The sequence below is a fragment of the Musca autumnalis genome, unplaced genomic scaffold, assembly GCF_047663935.1.
Source record: "Musca autumnalis isolate F117 unplaced genomic scaffold, ASM4766393v1 scaffold_3, whole genome shotgun sequence".
Lineage (NCBI taxonomy): Eukaryota > Metazoa > Arthropoda > Insecta > Diptera > Muscidae > Musca > Musca autumnalis.
In genome coordinates this window covers 179,435,638-179,454,225 of record NW_027411866.1, presented here as the reverse complement: position 1 = coordinate 179,454,225, position 18,588 = coordinate 179,435,638, and the positions used below count along the sequence as shown (strand labels likewise).

At 37.1% G+C, this 18,588-nt stretch overlaps 1 long non-coding RNA gene across 1 annotated transcript in view; it reads left to right on the top strand.

Annotated features, from left to right (window-relative positions):
- The window catches only part of LOC141396725 (uncharacterized), a 417,270-nt gene that overhangs the window by 77,744 nt on the left and 320,938 nt on the right, over positions 1-18,588 (top strand). The window lies entirely within an intron of this gene.

Genomic DNA, 18,588 nt, shown 5'->3' with positions numbered 1-18,588 from the left:
CTGCGATAGTTTTGAAATGTCTGTTTTCGCGCAGTTTAAACACGCGTATCGATCTATTTATTTAAGTAGAACTGACACATCCAAAACGCGTTTTAATATGCGATATTTTCAAAATAATTTTTTGCAAATTTTCGAAATTTGAGGGGTATCATATCCGCCGATCTAGTGGGTGGATTTTTACGCGTCGTGGCTTGTTAGATTCAGAACGTAAAAAAACTAAATTTACGCGGGTTTCCACGGAAATCCAATGACGTTTGTAAATTTTAAACCAAAAAAATAGGTTTTTTAGAAAAATTTACGCACAAAAATTTCGTGTTTAGGCGCAGATTACTGTGATCCTGTGAGGGCTACACCCTCATGTTATACATTAAAAAATGCGAAATCGCGAGTACTACAATCCAATAGTAAACTTTTAGGGAAAACCTGCTGCGCGTCCCGATTAGAGCAAAAATTCAAAAAACCACATTTTTCAGGTTTCAAAATGTCAGCATCCGTTTGAGGTAGATACAGTGGATATATTAAAAAATCATACATTAGAAACTTCAACTCTGAAGTGTGCTCTTTAACTTCCCCTTTGAGCATTAAGCTCTACATTGTGTTGTAAAACCACTAATTGGAAAATAACATAATGAAACTCGTTTATTTCAAAGATTTTTTCTGATTTTTTTTACATTAGTACGACCACAGCTTCAGCTCAAATTATTATTTTAAGAAACCCCTCGGTGAATCGGGCTAAAACAGTTTATTTTGCCGAAATGCGGTCAAAAGTTATGGTATAGTAAAACTGATCGCGAGTTACAATACCCCATACCTCAGTTTCAACATAAGTTAATTTTCTACAAAAAGCTTGATATCTACCTTCTCCTTTTCCCTTCCTCCTACAAAGTTTTTTTAAATTCTTTTGCTCAATTCAAGTGTGAAATAGAAAGAACTTTTTATATTGGACATACACACAAAGTTCCACTCAAAAGAAGTGAACAAACAATGCACCATTACGGTCTTAACATTAAAACATACAACATTTGTAAGCACATCCGAATATCTCCACAGGTTTTCTTCATACAATATTCTTGTATTGCTTGAAAAGCATTTGCATCTTAAAAACGAATGCGTTTACTCCAGCTCCTTTTGACAATCACACGTATGGTAGAAATGTAAACAATTCGTGTGAAAAAAGCAAAACGGTCAAATGACTGCAACAACAACTCTAGACGCCCTAACCCCCTCCCAGCCCCAAAGTAAATGGTAAGAGCAGAGATTAAGACCCCTTTGGGTATGCAGGCAAAACATGCAGCTAGCTCTAAAGAGTCGTGTCTACGATGGTGATAAAGCGAAATCGTAAAAGATTGTTTTAAAAGCATATCAGATTTGTTCGTATGTCCAAGCCGGGTGGTGAGAGGTGCCGAGAATTTTAGTAGAGAGAAATTCAAAAAATCAAAAAGGTACGAATTAATTGTGGTAAAAAAGAATGAACCCCTCAAATTGTTTGTCCTTTAACATCCACTTAACAGCATGTTTTGGTCGTTTATTCACGCGCTTCTTCATTTGTTCATTTTCTTTTGGTATTTGAATTTTTTACGGAGTAAAAGGGTAAATGCAAAAGACCACCAAGCATTTCACCGCCAACGACATTTTGCGTTAACGCTTATTTCCGAGTATGCATGTATGTCCTTGTTTGTGTTGAAGTTGATCATTGCGTTTGAGTGTATATGCATTTGTGAGAGCAGTTCTTTATTAGTTCTATTTACACTTACCTGCAATGTTTTGATGGCGACTTTAAAGTGGTCAGGTAATTTACCTTGGCCTTTGCGTTTGTCGGATTTAATACGGTGGAATTTGTTTTCTTCTTGGCTTGTGCACTTAATATAAATTTGTTAACGAGGTACGGAAAATGAACAAATTAAGGACCCGATGTTTCATACCAAATGACTGAACTTTTTTTGCAAATGAAGGACCATAAAACGGAACTGTTAATTTACATTGCAGCATTTCATAAACCATATATGTATATCTATATATATAAAAATGGTGTAAAAAATGTATAGTAATTCATAAAATGAGAACGGCTAGGCCGATTTCTGTACAATTTTGTGTCAGTTATTCGTATTTTCGAGGAGAAGGTCTTTACGGACGAACATTTTGGAAAATCTCTCTGGAAAAGTCGGAAAATTGGAAAAATCGAAAATTGAGTTTGTATGAAATTTTATTCCTTAATAGCGAGACGAAGTTCGCCGGGTCCGCTAGTATATAAATATTTTTGGGATACATGTCTATTCAAGGTCCATTGCAATGTAACTACCCCCCGCTCTCCTATTTTTCCTCTATGCGTTGTAGTCACATTTATGCTGCTTTGTTTCTTACGTGCTTTCTCTCCTCATTTCCTTTTTCTTTCACTTGTGCTTGATCGAAAAATGGTTTTAGACCCCAAGTCTGTTTGGACGAAACCCTTTTCAGAAAATTTGGACTTGATTTAGCCTGTTTAGGACCTGCTCTCGAATCGCTTTGATTTTTCTGTAACAACTTCTATTTACTACAAAGTGCGAAGGTACAAGTTTCATCAGTTGCAAGTTCATAATTCCTGAGAAAATAGCCTGAAAGGTGCAAAAAACACCTGTGACACAGTGTGTAGTGGCTGCAGCGCAAGATAACTTTCAAACGGATCTGCAGATTCGGCCTAAGATTTGGTCTTCGCAATAGTGTGCCCAAAGTTAGTATAAGTTCGAAGATGAGCCGTATTGCTTCACTCCTTCAGGTAACCCCCACAAAAGTTTAAAAATGTTCGAACAAATTGTGCACACGATAAATTTTGAAGGAAGTGACCGATTTGGTCCATACTTTACATATCCTAATACATATATTGTTACGAATCTAACTGATAGGTTTAAGTTAATTTAGTTGAATTCCTTTAATTTAAAAATTTGAATTGTAACGTAAAGTTTTATTACGCAGTTACTTTATTTAAGCAACAACAACAACTACCATGTAGAATACTCTTCATCATTCTAGTTCTTACTTTACCTTTTATTAATGTGCTTGTGTTTGTTCTCCATAATCATGTAATTATCGTTTAGTTGTCATTTCTTATTTCTTGCATTTGTTTGTTGTTGTAATTACGTCATTAGTGTGCTTGTCCACTTGTATTTATCTTCCCCATGTATGTGAGATGAATGTGCGTCTGTGTGTTCGCTGTAAATAAAGCATTGTATAAACGTAATCTAAAACGAAACCTGTTTTATTTGGTACAAATCGTATCGGGGAATAAAACAACATCTACACGGAGATTAGTTAAACCTAATTCCGTAACAATATATTTCTTTTTCATCTGCTGCTTTATACGAGTTGAAGTAGTAAACTTTCTGTCCTAGGCAACATGCAGTGCCGCCAGGCGTCGTTTGACAATTTTTTGGGAAATTTGACAGTTTTTAGCCTAAACGTACTGAGGACAGTTTGACATACGACCATGTGTTGGGTCGTTTACAGTGGCATGAAAAAATCAAAAAAAAAAACGAAGATCGTGAGGGTCGGAGGGTGCGCCAGAAAAAAATTAAGCCGTGCGTGAACGGATCATGCAAGATCGTCATGTTATATACCTTTACATGGTGTCGTGACATAACCCCCACGGACATAACTCCCAAAATGATTTTGGGCGTTATGTTCGCTTGGTTTGCGGACATAACTCCCAAATTCTTAAAAAAATCGCGCGATTTTTGACAAAAATATTTTCACAATTTAAGAAGATTAAAAGTTTTTATAAAAATATTCAAATACTTTCTGAATAACGAAATTCGCCGAAAAACGAAAACAAAAAAATATTTGTGAAAAAATTGCGCGATTTTTACATAAATTCGGGCATGATTTCGTTTTTAAATTAGGCCTTCTCAAATGTATAAGTCCGCTTAAATTCTAACATCTACTCTAAAATTAAAAAAAAATATAGCTATAAATTTCAAAATTGAGCAAAAAAATAATTTATAAATTAAACAAGTAAAAAGCCGTTAAGTTCGGCCGGGCCGAACTTTTTATACCCTCCACCATAAAATACTTTTAATTAAAATGGAATAATTAGGGTCCTTTCACAATTTTAGGTGGAACAACTTTTCGACAATGGATACACGCCTACTGCCTCCCACTATTGCTTATAGTACACTGTGAACACAAATGTTGGGGCAGAGATAATTCCTTTTGGAGATGAAAACCATTGGTGTGTGTATATTAAAAACCCCGAAGGACAGATGCGCCGTGAGTCGAACTTCCGTGTTATGGCGTGATGAAGTTATTACAAGAGACTCTGTAAGCCATCATGAATTAGAATTATATCGTTGTTTGTTGTTTTTGTAGAGCACTTAAGCAACAGTGAACAAAGATATAACGCTAATTCCTGATGGCCCACAGGGTCTCTAACAAAAATTTCATCACGCCATAACGCGGAAGTTCGACCCACGGCGGAACTGTCCTTCGGGGTTCATAATATTCTCACTAAGGCCTTTCGTCCCCAAGAGGAATTTTCCGTGCCCCAGACTTTCACCAACATTTTGTTGCACAGTGTTATCTTATATAATCTAAAAAATGTGTACAGCTAGGTGAAAGGTACCACCTACGGGGCTATATCAAAGAGTCAACCTATCTTTAAATTTTTTGGCGGAAAAGTTTTATAGCTGCAGGGAACTTCAAGAGTCAAATTGAGGGTAGTTTCATCAAAACAATGTAGACCCTCAAAAATGGACCCATGTTGACGAATTTTATTGAAGAAATTTCGTGACCACTGAAAATTCCCGAAAATCGGGAGGTACAGTTATATGGGGGGATATACCAAAACATGGACCTATATTGACGATTATTTTTGAATAGACAAAATTGTAGCTAAAATTCTCAAAATACCGATCATTACAGCTAGTACGATTAAAAATTGCAGCTAAAATTCTCAAAATACCGAAAATCGGGAGATACCGTTATATGCGGGCTATACCAAAACATGGACCTATGTTGACGATGTTTCGTTGGACTTCAAATGTCAAATTACAGCTATTTCGGTTAAAAACTGTAGCTAAAATTCTCAAAATACCGAAAATCGGGAGGTACCGTTATATGGGGGCTATACCAAAACATGGACCTATGTTGACGATGTTTGGTGGAGATGTTTAATGACCACTGAGAACCTCAAATGGCAAATTACAGCTAGTTCGGTTAAAAATTGTAGCTAAAATTCTCAAAATACCGAAAATCGGGAGGTACCGATATATGGGGGCTATACCAAAACATGGACCTATGTTGACGATGTTTCGTGGAGATATTTCATGACCACTGAAAACCTCAAATGTCAAATTGCAGATAGTTCGGTTAAAAATTGTGGCTAAAATTCTCAAAATACCGAAAATCGGGAGGTACCGTTATATGAGGACTATACCAAAACATGGGCCTATGCCCATATCTTTTGGGATATAAGTTTGCTGATTACTAGGAACCCTAAGTGCCAAATTATAGCTAATTCGGTCCCCAAATGTGGCGAAGAACGTCAAAATACCTCAAATCCGGAGGTACCGTTATATGGGAGCTATACCAAAGAGTGGACCGATATAGCCCATCTTCGAACTTGACCTGCCTATGGAAAAAAGACGCGTGCAAAATTTCTGCACTCTATCTCAATTATTGCGGACGCTAGAGTGATTACAACAGACGGACAGAGGGACGGACGGACAGACGGACATGGCTAGATCGTCTTAGAATTTTATCATGATCAAAAATATATATACTTTATAGGGTCGCAAATGGTTAGTTCGATGTGTTACAAACGGAATGACAAACTTAATATACCCTCCATACTATGGTGGAGGGTATAAAAAAGGTGTTGGGAATTATGTTCGCGATTTTTTTGGTTTATTGTCCGCTTTGGTTCACGGACAAAACTCCCTACGAATTTTGGGAGTAATGTCGGCAAAGCTCAGCGGACATAATGCCCAAAATCATCGGTGGATCCACCAAAATTAGTCAATCGCACAAAAAAGGCTATTGTGCATTTGTGCAAAGACGGTGTGAGTAAAAACGATCGCGGTGCTTCCAACGACGTTTATACGATCGTCACAGACGATGAATCTCGGAATCCTGTTTGATCGGACAAAACGTGGAATTAATGGGTCATGCGCCGTACAGCCTTGACGGGGGTTCCAATGACTTCGTTTGATTCCAGCATATCAAGATAAAAAGGGGTGGTCAGCAACTTTTTTCGCCAGAAGATGCTGTACAAGCGTTCAAAAACCATGTTTTGGAGGGGTCTTAATCAAGCCACAATAAACAACCCAACACATGGTCGTATGTCAAATTGTCCTGACTACGCTTAGGCTAAAAACTGTCAAATTTCCAAAAAAAAAAAAAATGTAAATTTGTGGTTTTACATTTGCTGTCACAAAAGAATGGCTTATTTTGGTTTTTTTTAGGATTATTATGGGTAAATGACGGGTTTATAAAATAATCCCATCAGATCAACAAACATATTTTTTGCAATCAAATTTTACATTTCCATAGAATTTAATAAAGTACATATAAAATATTAAAAATATCAAATATAAAAATTGCCATTTAAAATGTAACCCGAACAACAGTGCGTATAATTGTTGGAGACCACATTAAAATAATAATAAAAATCACCCATACTCACCTGTGTGTTAAATAATTATCTCTATGTATTTGCTTTTCTTTTAATATTGAATAATTATAATTGCAATTTATTTTCATCTTTCTCGTTCCAGGTATGTTCCACATTTATATGGCATAGTTAATAACGACTATTAGCAGCAATATGAATTTGTTCGGAAAATTGATTTGTGAGAGCTACGTGCCACCGTGTTGCAATGGTATGCACGCCCGCCTTGCACGCAGATGGTCGGGGGTTCGATTCCTCGGCCAAGCAACATCAAACATTTTTCAACGGTGGCAAAATACCCCTCAGTAATGTTGGCGACATTTCCTGAGTATTTCAGCCTTGAAAAACTTCTCCACAAGTGGTGTCTTAAGACACGCCGTTCGGACTCGGCGATAAACAGTAGGTCCCATATCATTGAGCTAAATATGAATCGGGGTGCACTCATCGATATAAGAGAAGTCTCCCTTGTCCCGTATGGGATGTTGTGGAACAATGTTTTGGTTTTTTTTTACGTTAATTAAAACAAGTAAAAAACTATCAGTTGGATTTGCCGACAGAGATTAACCCTCAGCATGTGTGAATTAAAACTTACAGCTATGGGCGGATCAACTGCCGATTACATAATCAAAATCATTTTCCCCAATTTCTATGTATATATTTGGATTAAAGATCAAAAGTGTTGCAGAGGAGGTACTTGAAGGAATGCATCGGCATGGTCTATTTTGGAAATGCGTTTTTTTTACAGTAAATGCATCAGATAAGATGAATCCGAAAGAATTTTGTCGATATGTGGATCCATAATGAAGTTATAGTTATAGTTATATAAATATGAAATATATTTCCCACGTAATCTAAAGCGATAATCATATGACCTTTAAAAAAACTATTTCCGAAAATTTTGTTGATAATATTCAAAATTTTGGATGGGGATTTGATGGGCGGGCTATAAAGATAAAAATTTAGTGCAATAAGTTGACATCAACTGGACATGGACAAAGTACCGTTATCAAGAATTAAAATTTTCTTCTTCTGTTTAGTTGGCTTGAGGTCGGTAAAACTGAAAGGGCGTAAAAATTATATTTTCAATTTTTTTTATTTCCAATATTTCGACTATCTTCGATAGTCATCATCAGAAACAGGAGAAGAAACTACAGATTAAAGGTCAACAATAATAAAAATAATAATAATAATAATAATTTATATTTGACCAGTACGTTGCCAACCTTTTGAAGCCGTTTACCTTTAAAACTTAAACTGTCTTTTTCGGAATTCAATTTTATATTAGAATCTCCCAACAACTTCATTTCCTTTAAAAAACACAAATTGCAGTGTATTAAAAACGATGTACCAAATACATTATTATGACATTTCCCTCCAATGAATCGTAATTCGACAAATTGTGAAATTAATAGATTTGGCGATGAGTCCGTAACAACCAGAGTCTAGCAAATTTTGCTGGTCAGAGTCGTGAAAGAATGCTCCAGTCCGACTCCGGGAAAAATTCTTTTTTTTCTAAATTTATCAAAAGAATTTTTATTTTATTTTTATTTGGCAGAAAAATGAACATTAATAAATTTTGGGAATAGTTTATTAATTGTATAAGAAAACTAAGAGAGAACATCTAAGCAAAGACTTTATTATAATAATTATTTAGTTCAATTGATCCATATAATTTGTGCAAAATTTTTAAGGTTCAATGACAATAAATGCATATTTTCGTGAGTGTTCAAACTGAATCGGTTTCTTGACATACCATCACAAAGTTATATACACTTTGGAATTCTGAATTAGATCCCACTTATTTACACCCTACACTATAATGTGGAAAGTGAATTATAAATTTTTTTGACCAAAATGCTTGTAACATTATGAAATAGTCGACCTAGACTTTCTTATGATTAGACAGCGGAATCCTATGCAAATGCATTATGGTTAGGATGGGCGTAGAAAAAATCTGATTAGACAGGAACACAAAATAAAACGAATTAGGCCCAGAAATTTTTGCATTATTTGCATATCGTGCGTATTTTGACCTATTTTGGTATTGAAATTTGGTATTTAGTCTTCGTTGGGGGTATTAAACTTTCCACCTGAAATTTCTCGGTAAAGTTTACGGCTTCATATAGCACACATAGAACGGTACCTCCGGATTTCTGGTATTTGAAGGTTGTGGCCTCAATATCCCTCCGAAATGGCTGAAATTTGGTATTAAGTCTTCCTTGGGGATATAAGACATTCCACCTTGAAATTTCTAGGTGGTTGCCGTAGGTTTTTGTCAAAAAAGGAGATATCACAATAGTCGCCAATCCATCACATTCGTCCATTTGTGCGATTCTAATTGTAATGACGAATATTCCATCTTCGTTTAGGGACACTTTAACAAAATTGACCTTCCGAGCTACCAATTGGTCCAATTGTGTTACAAAAAATGGTAAAATACTAGAGAAATAGAAAAAAGCTGCTCGGCTATCCCAATTTCTAATTTGTGGAATTTTATTTCCATGTTGTATATTTAGTTGGACGTTTTCTAGTGAAAACCCTGATGATGAAATAGACCGTAGATTTATAGCAATAGCAAATGTGTTAGTGCTAATAGTCACATATCAAAGCAGTTGAAAAGGCTGTTTTTATACCCTACACCACTATGTGGAAAGGGTTTTATAAGTTTGTTTTGGTAAAAATTCATGTAACACCGCGAAATATTCGCCGGAGACCCCAATGTGGGATACCAATCTTCATATCTCGGCGAGATAAAGCGATTTTGAGACTTGTGTCCGTCTGTCCATTATAAATTTTAATCAAACTCCAGGCCGCAATTATGGGCCCACCGCCACAAAATTTGGTATGGAGGTCCGTTTTACATTAGAATAAATCGCTATTTTAATTGGCATGATCGTAAAATATTTAGCGGGGTGAAATGGACCAAACACATAACTTTTATCCGATTTTGTAGCTGCTCTGTAGGTCGCAATAATAGCCCGATCGCATCGAAATTTATAATAAGGTAAGAGTATATGACAAAGAAGAAGCTTGCAATTTGAGATGGCAATCAGATAATATTTAGAGGGTTAAATAGACCACACCTTTTGTGTGAAAATTGTGAAAATTTTTAATATACAGTTTATACCTTTTTTCCTGGAAGAGACATTCCGGGCAAGTAAGCTATACTTGGAAGAGGAACGCTTGACCTTTCTATTGATTTCAATTGTGTCCGTGTACATGATAAGATAACAGAGTTACAGCCTAATATACCCAGTTATTTGTTTGTAGTGTTACCATAAACACACTAGAGTTCGCAATTATAGCTCAATAATCACGAAATTTTGCAAGAGGTAAGAGTTTATGTAGAAGAAGATGCCTACAATTTTGGATGATGAACTGATATTATTTAGCGGGTGAAATGAACCACTATTTTTTTATGAAAAATAAAAATATATATTTTATTTTACCGGCAAAGTAGCCTACATATCGTCGGTGTCATGCTTAAGTGTTCCATACGCCATTTTTGACATTTTGAGATAAAGGTACCTTACAAGGTTTTGAACCATGCTCTTTCAGATTTGTTGGTCGGATTTTCTATATCTCTTATAGTTTCTGAGATATTCAGATGCCAGTATGTTCCATATCCGCTTTGTGACCCAAAAAATCTTGTCGTTTTGTTCCATATGCATAAAGCCTGGCGTATGGAACAAAACAACTTAAAACTTTTTAGTTCCATATCCATGTCGTTTGGCGTATGGAACAAAAAGAGACAAAAACGAATTGTTCCGCACCAAAAATGATGGCGTTTGGAACAAAAAACTGCCCATTTTTGCCAAGTTACGGAAAAATGTGGCGTATGGAACAAATTGTTTTAAAGGACTTGGTTTAAAAACTGATGAATAATAGTTTCTAAGTCCAAATATTTTTGAATATTGTATTGTTATATGACAACGAAAATTTATCAATCGTTTAAACAAAAAATCCCTAGTTTAACAAAATTTTGATGTAAGTCCACAAAAATATACGCAAAAACGTCCATTCGACTTGAAGCTAACCGACTACAAAAATGGTATTATAAGAAAATCGCGTTTAAATGTTTTATGTTACCTTAGAAATGCAAAATTTCTTTCCATTTTTATCCTGTATTGCCTTAAACATTAACTTGAGTTTTTCTCGAATCAGGCAAATGGCGTATGGAACACTTAAGCATGACACCGACGATATGGAAAAAGAACTAATGACCTTTCCTTCTGATGCAAATTGCAATAACGAGTGTGATAGATAACGGGCCTACTGCTTAATATATAATGTGTTTTGTGTAGAGAACCACATTTTCTTATTCCCAGTTTTTGCATTATTGCAAATTACATGGTGCACTTACGTTTTAATAGTCCAATTGGATTTTTATACATACGTTGCAGCATGGGTCGCATTGCCACCTTTTTGCAAAACGATTCCGCAGGCAGGCAAAATCTTTATTATTTAAGCTTGGCGTGATACGGTACCAGAATCCACAAAGTTTTTTCTTACAATAAGTGTATTTGTTCCATAAAGAAATTTTGATTTGTGAAAAGCTAGTGGTGGGTGACGTAGGGGATGGAAGATACCAAGGAACGGTCCTGACCGGTTTTAACATGGCAAAGCCCAGGATTTATCTTGGTCCCTCTTTCATCCCAAGTGGACACTGACCTCCCCGTGGTGTCACCTGGGGAACTGCCTTTAACACCCGTTAAAGGTAGTGAGCTAACATGTGCCGCGCGTTCACCCATAAGAACGTTAAAAACTTGGGTTTGGGCGTCGGGTTAGTAACCCTCCCCTAGAAAAAACAGCCTACTATGAAAAAACGAAAGAAAAGAAAAACAAACCCCTCTAAAGTTGACGAACCCCGCAAACGTTTTAAGGACCATGATCTGCGAATCTGCACCTGGAATGTTCGCACTCTTTATAGAGAAGGTGCAGTCTTCGCATTGGCAGACGTACTTGAAAAGTACAAGACCGATATTACTGCCATACAGGAAATACGATGGATTGGGAAAGGCGTCACAACAACACCTAAAGGTGACGCACTGTATTATAGCTGCCATGACGTAAAGCATGAGTTTGGTTGTGGATTCGTAGTTAGTCGGAGACTAAAACATCTGGTATCCAGCTTCACCCCAGTGAATGAAAGACTTGCTGCAATTCGAATAAAAGCTAAATTCTTCAACATCAGCTTTATTTGCGCTCATGCTCCCACTGAAGAAAAGGACGAACAGACCAAAGATATATTTTACGAGTGCTTAGAAGAAACATATGACCGTTGCCCTGCCCATGACATTAAAATCATTCTAGGCGATTTTAATGCCAAAATTGGAAAGGAGAATATCTTTGGCCCAACAGTCGGGAAATTCAGTCTCCACAGTGAAACATCTGACAATGGTATGAGACTGATAGACTTTGCAGCTGCAAAAAACATGGTAGTTAGCAGTACCAGATTTAATCATCTCGATATTCATAAGGGCACCTGGCTGTCTCCAGATCAGAAAACAAGAAACCAAATTGATCATGTTGTGATAGATGGAAGACATTCATCGAGCGTGTTGGATGTACGATCGTTCCGAGGCGCAAACATTGATTCGGACCACTACCTTGTTGCAGCAAAGGTACGCACCCGCTTAAACGTAGCAAACAAAGTACGAGCAGACACAACACGAAAGTTAGACATCGGTAAGCTGCAATCACAACAGATAGCCACAGCATATTCCACTCAACTAGCCCAATTGCTTAATCAAAGCCCTCCTCATCCCGATAACATATCAGCGCAATGGCAAAGCATTGCCCACTCCATGCAAACAGCCGCAAAATCCATACTTGGATACCAGAGACCTCCACCAAGGAATCCATGGTATGATGAGGAGTGTCGTGCTGCCACCGAAGAGAAAAATGCGGCATATAAGGCTACTTTACAATCCGTAGCAACGCGTAGCGCACGAGAGAGATACAGGGAGAAAAGGAGAGAGGAGAAACGTCTTTTCCGCAGGAAAAAGAGAGAGATGGAAAAGCGGGAGTGTGAAAAAATCGAGATGTACAGGAGCCAGAATGAAGTCCGAAAATTCTACCAAAGAGTCAAGCATCAAACTGATGGCTTTGGTACAGGCACATCCTCCTGTAGAGACCAGCAAGGTAATTTGGTAACTGATACAGATAGTATACTCAGGATATGGAAAGAACATTTTTCAAATCTGTTGGTATCCAATAGCAGCGAAGAAGACGAAGATACCACAGTCCCAATCCCAGAAGATGGTATTGAATGTATACTGCCCAGCCAAGATGAGGTAAAGACAGCAATAAATCGGCTGAAGAATAATAAGGCAGCAGGGGCCGATGGCTTACCAGCCGAGCTGTTCAAAACCGGAGGCGACACGCTGATAAGGTGTATTCATCAGCTAGTTAGCACCATCTGGCAGGAAGAACGAGTACCCGACGATTGGAACCTGAGTATCCTGTGCCCCGTCCACAAGAAGGGAGATAAGACTGTATGCTCTAACTATAGGGGCATAAGTCTACTCCCTATTGCCTACAAGATCGTGTCAGGGATATTGTGCGAACGACTAAAGCCAATGGTCAACGAGATTATTGGACCATACCAATGCGGCTTTAGACCTGGCAAGTCCACCATTGACCAGATATTTACCCTGCGGCAAATCCTGGAGAAGACCCAAGAGATGCAGATCGACACCTACCACCTTTTTGTCGATTATAAAGCAGCCTTCGACAGTCCGCTGCGCTCAAAGGTATTCCAAGCCATGTCTGAATTTGGTATTCCCGCAAAGCTCATCCGGCTTTGTAAAATGACTTTAACTGACACGAGGTCCTCAGTTAAAATAGGAAAGAACCTCTCCGAAGAGTTTGGTACCAAAAGAGGTTTCAGACAAGGAGACAGCCTTTCGTGTGACCTCTTCAACATCCTGCTAGAAAAGGTTATACGAGAGGCAAACGTCAAAAGAAGTGGCACAATATACACCAATAGTCACATGTTACTTGCTTATGCTGATGACATAGACATCATGGGTCGATCAGTAAAAGAAGTAACTGATACCTTTATAAAGGTCGAAGGAGAATCTGCTAAAGTGGGTCTGGCGGTAAACGGTGAGAAGACCAAGTTGATGGTGTCGACGCGCAATGCGTCCATTGAGCTCGGACCGACTGTGGAAGTTGGTTCCTATAATATTGAGGTAGTAAAAGACTTCGTCTACCTCGGCACCTCCGTCAACACAACAAACGACATCAGTTGTGAAATAAAAAGAAGAATTGTATTGGCCAACAGATGCTACTTTGGATTAAGTAAGCAGTTTAAAAACAAAGCCACATCTCGTCAAACAAAAATAACGCTCTACAAAACACTGATACTACCCGTGCTGATGTATGGCTCCGAAGCCTGGGTACTTGCGCAAGCAGACATGGCAGTGCTTGGTGTGTTTGAGAGAAAAATTCTTCGAAAGATCTACGGACCAATCTGCGTTGACGGTGAATATCGACGTCGCATGAACCACGAGCTGTATCTGCTATACAACGACATGAATATTGTTAAACGTATCGAGATGCAGCGATTGCGTTGGCTAGGCCATATCATAAGAATGAGCGATGATGAACCCGCTAAAAAGGCGTATGAATACATGCCACATGGCGGTGCACGCAGAATTGGCAGGCCAAGGAATAGATGGCGCAAACAAGTGGATGTTGAGATGAAAAGGCGCGGTATTCCAGAGAGCAAAGCAACAAATAGAGAGGAATGGAGATCTCTTCTTAGTTCGGCCTATAGAACAAATGTTCTGTAATGGGCCAGCTAAGTAAGTAAGTAAGAAAAGCTAGTGGTAAAGGTGTAGGGTATCACATGGTCGGCCCCGTCCGACTATAGCCATGGCATCCCTATGTATAAGTTTGTTTTGGGAAAAAATCATGTAACACCGCGAAATATTCGTCGTAGACCCACAATACCACAATCTTTATATCTCGACGAGATAAATTGTAATCAAACTCCATGCCGCAATTATGGACCGATCGTCATGGCGGTCGGGTTCAGATCAGAATAGACATCTATTGTTATTGGTGATGATCGTGAAATATTTAACGGGTGAAATGGACCAAAAACATTGTTTTAACCGAATTTGTAGCTGCTCTGTAGGTCGCAATAATAGTCCGATCGCCTCGAAATTTTAAATAAGGTAAGAGTACAATACAAAGAAGAAGTTTGCAAATTGAGATGGAAATCAGATCGGATTAATGGACCAAAACTTTTGTGTGAAAATTGTGAAAAAATTTTATATTCAGTTTATATCTTTAATCCTGGAAGTAACGGACCAAAACTTTTGTGTGAAAATTGTTTATATCTTTAATCCTGGAAGTATGTTTGGAAAATGAACTCTTAACCTTTCTAGTGATGTCAATTGTGTTGGTGTACATGATTAGATAACAGAGTTACAGCCTAATATATCCAGTTATTTGTTTGTAGTATAATCATAAACACGCTAGATGTCGCAATTGTAGCTCAATAGTCACGAAATTTTGAACGAGGTAAGAGTTTAGGTCGAAGAAGATGCTTGCGATTTTGGATAATGATCTGATATTATTTAGCGGGTGAAATGGACCATTACTTTGGTATGAAAACTATCAAAATTTTCTTCCCATGTTTTAATTTCTGGAGGGCATATACCGGCAAACTAGCCTACATATGGAAAAAGAAGTACTGGCCTTTCCCCTGATGCTAATAATGTATCTGCTACGTAACCTAACGTAACTGCCTATTATATAATGGATTTTGATGCTACAAATTTGCAATAATAGTCTGATCGCCGTGAAATTTTAAGTAAGGGTTGGGGTTAACGACGAAGAAGAAGCTTGCAATTTAATGGACCAAATTTTCGTGTAAAATTTTTATTAGATCATGAACGACAACGTGAGTTAGATTTAGAAGACGATCTTTTAGCCTTTCCATTGATGTCAATTATGTTGATGTACGTAGTCAGATAAAAGAGTTACACCCTATTATATACAAGAATCCCACAGTTTTAATAATGTGCAGTGTAATTACACGAGGTAAGGGTTTTGGTCAGATACGGGTAGCGGTTAAAATTAACCAAAACTTTTGTGGGAAAGCTATAAAAATTAATTTTGGCTTCACATTTTAATTTCTGGGGGACCTATTCAGACAAATTACGAAAACGAAACTAGAAAACCAATTCGTGATCTCTCTTTTGATGCAAATTATATCAATGTAGCGGTTAGATGACGGAAGCACTGTGTAACATATAAATGGTTTTCTTTATTGTTTTGGTTTGCTTGTAATGAACTACATTTAGTTGCTATGCTACAAAATGTCTAGCGAAATTCTAGTTTTGACATTTTTGTGCTACCTTTGGTCAAAAGTAATGTAATACCTAAAAAATTTGTGATTTTTTAATTGGATAATTGGGTAAAAATGAGCGAAAACTACTTCTAAATGTCTTTTGATATTTCTTTCTTTATACAAATGTTAATTTTTGCAAAAAAGAAACATGTATGTATTTTTATATAGCCAAAACGGTATATGTGTCCATTATAAAATAAAGAAAATAACAGCTAACGTTTCCAGTAATGACGGTATATGTATGTGATGTATATCTGGCATGTTATCGCGTATATTAACTTATGTATGTATGATCGGACGGCAAAAATATGTCGCAATCATATAAAACTATGCCCAGGGGAAGTGGTGTAGGGTATCGCATGGTCCGCCCCGTCCTACTATAACCCTCTCTTACTTGTTTTAATTGTTTCTATTTTGAGTACTCAAAATTTGTAATCTCTTTATACAAAAACAAGTAAGCAAAGTCTATAGTCGGACGGGGCCGACCATGTGATACCCTACACCACAACCTCTAGGAACTAGCTATGTGCAACCGCCTTGCACCCTGTAACTTAGTGGTAACTTAGGGCATGCCTTTCGGATTCGGCAATAAAAACTAAGTCACATATCAATGATCTAATATAAATCCCATGTCCCTACTGGGATGTTTGTGGAGCAATTATATAAATAGTTAATTGTGGTTATATATTGTGATATCAAACATATATCATATACCGGTAGAAATAAATAATATTGAATAGAAATTCAAATAATTTGCATGCAAACAAATTTATAAATCCCAAAATTATTTATATTCAATTACACACCAAAGAAGATAGTATAAGTCAGCTGCGCTAACGGTGATATACCGTCAGCATCTGACCAGAAAAACAAACAAGGACAACAATTATACGGTATAAAAATATATTGATATTGAATCACCAGTTTGCTTCAAAATATGTGGAATCTGTAGGTATCGAAATGTAAGGCTATACCAAATCAAGTTTTTAAGCTAACTTCTGATTTTTGAAAAAATTTGAAAAAGTCTCAGGAAGTAGGACAAATTGTACCGTTGCACAAAGATCCACTTGTATGGAGAAAGTGGCCAAAAATATGTAGAGTGTAAAAATCAAGCCAATGCTACGGTTACAGCTTTGTGCTGCTGCGAAGAGTGTTTTAAGAAACCACGAGCGTAAAATTCTCCCCCCTTTCCCCTCTGGAGGGTATATACGATAAGAACTGTTTTATGCTGTTAATACAACATTACATGAACAAAGGTCCCGATTATCTTATAATGCAAAGATAGGCTTGGGGAAACAAAACAATCTCCAAAACAACATAAAATCCAACCAATTTAGGGGAAAATCGACATTTTTGTCCGAAAATTGGTAAAATTTTTAATAAGATCTATACTAGCGTTCTTCTTGGAAGAAACGTACCGCCAACGTAAGACAAATTTTTGAAGAAGATTTCTTCATCTTGCCACTGATGCCAATTATGTTAATGTACGTGTAATAGTTTCGCGATATTTTGAATATATTTACTTGCACTTAAAATATTGGTTGTACTGACAAAAAAATATTAGTCAAATGTTCCGACTGTTGAGGCTATTCTTAATAAGATCACATTCGAATGAAACAAAAACTAATATATTTTTAAAAAGGTCCATGTCATAGCTGTCGGATTTGCCAGATGTTGTACCAAAATTTTGACATTAATTGTTTTATTTTTGGCTAATGGGTGGATCCACTGTGCGTTGCAATAGGGACCGTGAAAAGAACCTTCTTCAAAAAAATTCAAATAGATCCGAGACGGGTCCTCAAACTGCACATTTCCCAAATTTTGTGTGGGAGGTACTCGAAGGACATGACAGGATGAAATAATAGGATGTGCAAAGTTTGGACCAATCAGAAAATCCCCTTAAGAGTTATATTGCGGATTTGCATTTTAGTTAGGTTTCTTGTTTGTTGTTCATTGCTTCTTGGAGCTTTTTGGTCATAATCTCAGGAAGTATGGAATTGCCATTGCAATTGTACCATTGTAAAGGGGAACGCAAGGACAAGCTGCTGAAAATATTCATTCGATTCGAGAGGACTCTTAAATTTCACTTTTGTGAGGGAGGTACTTGAAGGTGTGGACCGATCTATATATGGAAGGAATAATAATATATGGAAAGTTTGGACCAAATCTATTGCTCACTTCGACAATTATCGTTCACACAATTTTTCAGACAAATTTTGAACTTTTGTGGGGGAGGTGCCCGAAGGAGTGAACCGATATAGCCCATATTCGAAATTAAACTAAGTTTGGGCAAAATATTACGAAGTGTATAGTGCGCACCAGCCATCTAGACAGTAAGAGAGAAAGATGAACGGCAGGACTAAATCGACTCTCAATTGTCTGAAATGAATTTCGTCCAAATATACTTGGGGTCTAAAACCATTATTTCGATGAGGCACATTTTTGGTCGTATTTTGTACATATTCCCTTTACCCTAAAGGCAGAGAGTATAAAATAGTTGGCGAAGCGACCAAATGCTGCAATATTTGTATGAAAAATCCAATTGGACAACTGAACTAAAAAATTCTCTGTCACAATAGATACA